Genomic DNA, 4403 nt, shown 5'->3' with positions numbered 1-4403 from the left:
TTCAGTGCAAGTGGTAAATGCGCTGCTCTCTATTTTCGCAAGGGTAGGGTTTCCTCAGGAAGTTCAGTGCGATCAGGGATCAGTGTTTACCAGTATACTGACTTCAGGATTCCTAGATAAATGTGGCATCCGTGCCGTTCATAACTCGGTTTACCATTCCCATTCAAACAGCGTAGAGCGCTGTCATTCGGTAACGAAGCTAATTTTGAGGGCACTCATCAGGCAGAATAAATGCCAGTGGGATGCATGCGTCGCTGCCATGCTGTTCACTTTGCGGACCGTTGCTCATGAAGCAACCGGTTTTAGTCCAGCAGAACTGGTTTAAGGACGAACTCTTCGTTCACCCTTGCGTCTTTTGAGAGAATCATAGGAATCACCGGGCTCCGATTCTAGTGTAGTAGAGTACATTTTGCAGTTGCTAGGACGACTTCATCGCTGGCGCGAAATAGCAGAGACGAACATGCGAGAGGCTGAAACAAGGGCTAAAACCTATTACGATCGAAACGCAAAACGACGATCTGATCAGGAGGAAGATCAGGTACTCGTGCTTCGGCCCTCGCGAGCTAACAAGCTTGAAGTGCAATGGTAAGGCCCGTTTCGCGTGCTCCACAAGCTTTGCGACACGAACTACGCGATTGAGCGGAAGCAAAAGATGAAAGGGGCAATGATATATCATCGCAACCTCATGAAACGTTGCGGTGGAGATGTTCAAAGAGTTAATTTAGCACTCAACATAACGGAGGAGGTTGCCACAGAAATTCCGTGCCTAAGCGGAATGAACAATATAACGGAAGCGGAAGATGTGGTGAGGGTCGCTGCGTCTCAGGAAGGTTTGACAGACATGCAATTGATGGATCTAAGAAACTTGATAGAACAAAGCATGGATTTGTTTTCTCAGAATCTAGGAAAGACGGAGCTGATGACTCACGACATAGAACTCACATTCCAGACTCAAGTGAAGTCACGTGCTTACAGGATGGCACCGAGGCAGCAGGAAATATTAAAAAGAGAAGTTGAGCGGATGTTAGAACTTAAAATAATCGAACCTTGCGAGAGCTCCTATGCTTCTCCACTCATTCTTGTAGAAGTACCGGGTAAAGACACACGACCTTGCATTGATTATAGGAAGCGGAACGCGATAACCAAAGTTCAGGTGCATCCCATTCCAAATATTCAAGAACTGATTGAGAACGTGAGTGCTGCACGGTATGTATCCACTCTGGACTTAGGGGCTACTGGCAAGTGCCAATGACGGACCGAGCCAACCAGTGTGCTGCCTTCGTGACTCCGATGGGCACATTTAGGCCCCGTGTGTTGAGTTCCGGTCTCAAAAATTCTCCTTTCTGTTTTTCGAAGTTAATGAACAGGGTCTTAAAGGCCGCGGAGGAGTATGCCCGTCCTTATTTAGACGATGTAGCTATATTTTCTAGGACCTGGGAGGCGCGTATCTATCACCTGCGTGACGTTTTTCAGCGCTTGAGAGATGCAGGTCTTACTATGAAACCTACGAAATGCCACTTAGCTCATGCCGAGGTAAAACACTTAGACCGTATTGTAGGCCAAGGCAAGAGGAGACCCGACGAAGTGAAGGTAGAGGCAGTGACGGCGTTTCCACGACTCGAAAAGAAGTCGAGCATCAGAGCTTTTCTAGGGTTGACGGGATACTACCAACGTTACATTCCCCAATATTCAGCACTAGCGGCTCCACTGACCGATGCCCTAAGAAAATCGGCTCCTGAAAGAGTAATTTGCGATGGCGCCAAGGAAGACGCGTTTCCGGGGCTCAAAGCGGCTCTCTCGGCTTCTACCGGGCTGCGTGCACCGAACTACTACCGACCCCTCATTGTACAGTGCGATGCAAGCAATCGTGGGTTGGGGGTTGTGTTGTGTCAGGAGGATGACAATGGTGAAGAGCACCCAGTGTTATACGCGAGTCGAAAGCTCACGATACGAGAGGACCCAGTTGAAACACACAACAGGAAATTTCAGTCTGTCGTATTTTGGGACGTTGTTTCTGTATTTCTGTTGTCTGTAGTACCGTAGTCTGTAGTGTGACGTCCTGTAGTTCTTGATCAATATTTAATTTAAAATTGACAGAGACCTCCTTAAGGTTATGTAAGTTTGTTAGTACAAAAAAGAAAAATATAAAAAGAACATTCCCGCCGAGCATTCGAACTTGCGACTTCACGATCCCGAGCCCGGCATCTTACCACTGCACCACTCCTAACATTTTTGTTTATTGCATGGAATTATCGGTGCTGTCAAACCGATGCAGTTACATTACATATGAACATATAAGCGAAACAAATTAAAAATGAAATTATGGGGTTTTACGTGCCAAAGCCACTTTCTGATTATGAGGCACGCCGCAGTGGGGGACCCCGCAAATTTCGACTACCTGGAGTTCTTTAACGTGCACCTAAATCTAAGTACACGGGTGTTTTCGCATTTCGCCCCCATCGAAATGTGGCCGCCGTGACCGGGATTCAATCCCGCGACCTCGTGCTCAGCAGCCCAACACCACAGCCACTGAGCAACCACGGCGGGTAAGAGAAACAAATTCACAGATAGTATACAGTCAAATGACAGTTAAAAATTCTGGCAAACAACACAAGCGTCCAGACGCGAAATCCATTCAGGCACGTGATCATATGTAGCCACCACACTACGGACTTGAGCAGTCTCTTGTCGAGCGAGGTGGCTCGGCATGTCTTCTCGATAATGAATAAAGTCCTAATAACATAAAAAATCATATGATGTATTACTGACTGCCTTCTTGAAAGGAAGGAACCGGATACCATTATATGTGAGAGGAAAGTCTTTTTTGATTGTTCTTTGCAAAATGTCCCAAAAAAGAAATGCGTCACGACAAAGTATAAAGCAATGTTCTATTGTCTCGGGTTGATTGCATAGTCTGCAATTTTTATTCGAGGGTACATACAGTCCTTTTTCCTGAAGCCACGTTTTAACTGGCAGTGTGGAGGTGTGGAGCTTAAAGAAAAACGTTTTCGCTGCTGTCTCAATGCACATTCTACGAACACGGCAAAGAACATCTTGACCAAATAGAGACAGATACGGCTTTCCGTACAGAGGTTCAGGGAAAATGTTATCTATAAGTGCTACATTTAGCGACGTGCGATTAACGGTAAACAAATATTCAAGGGTGAATCTGGCTTTTAAGAATGAAATAATGTCGAGAAGTTCCTTTAGGAAGCCCCATAACGGTAGTTCTTGCGCAAAGTTTGTCGTGACAAAAAGAAAAGGGAGGTGTGACGCAAGACGTGCTCGATTAACTGCGAGAAGGCATGGATGACGGACATTTTTAAGGTAAAATCAGCGCATGACCGATTGTCGCACAAACAAATGAACAAGACCCAGGCCTCCCTTTTCAAGCGAGAGAAAAAGATTGTCCTTCCCATGGCTTCCCATGATGAATGCCAAATAAAACGTGCAAATATTCTATGGAATGCCTGGACATGGACACGTGAGCAATAATAATAATAATAATATTTGGGGTTTTACGTGCCAAAACCACTTTCTGATTATGAGGCACGCCGTAGTGGAGGACTCCGGAAATTTTGACCACCTGGGGTTCTTTAACGTGCACCTAAATCTAAGCACACGGGTGTTTTCGCATTTCGCCCCCATCGAAATGCGGCCGCCGGACACGTGAGCAGTGCAAGACCTGCAGAACATAAAGAAGCTGAGAAGCGAGAAATGTATTGCATGCCTTAGCTCTCGCAAAAATGGAGAGATCACGTCCCTGCCAGGTTGTCACCTTTCGACGGATAGTGGTTATCGTGGACGTCCAATGAGATCCACTATTACGGAAGTTATCGAGAGGTGCTCGAAGATATCGCAACGGAGACTGATTCCAATGAATATTCGCGAATACAGAGGGAGCGAGCGCGCACATGCCTAGCCAAAAGCCTCTACTTTTGTCAAAATTTAAAGTAGATCCTGCAGTCTCACAGAAACACAGGGTAGCGTTTATTGCCTTGGCAATGCTTGGCTTATCGACGCAAAAGAAGGCAATGCCATCTGCATAAGCTAGCACTTTAATTTCCACATCGGCATACCTGTATCCTTTAATGCTCGAGTCGCAAATCACGCTTAAGCAAAGCGGTTCTAAGTATATGGCGAAGAGTAAAGGCGAGAGCGGGCAACCCTGACGAACGGATGACTGTACTTGTATTATATCTGAGAGGGTACGGTTCATAATTAACTTTGTAGTGCAATGTTTATAACAAAGTGTTATACCATTGTACAATACATCCCCTAATTGAATGTGTCTCAGTAGTTGGAACGAAAATTCGTGTTGAACCTTATCAAAGGCTTTGGCGAGGTCAATCTGGAGAAGAGCTACTTGATCCGTACTACCCTCTATGCACTCTAGGACTGAA

Source organism: Dermacentor variabilis, chromosome 7 (genome assembly GCF_050947875.1).
Source record: "Dermacentor variabilis isolate Ectoservices chromosome 7, ASM5094787v1, whole genome shotgun sequence".
NCBI classification, from domain to species: domain Eukaryota; kingdom Metazoa; phylum Arthropoda; class Arachnida; order Ixodida; family Ixodidae; genus Dermacentor; species Dermacentor variabilis.
This window is presented reverse-complemented; position numbering follows the sequence as displayed.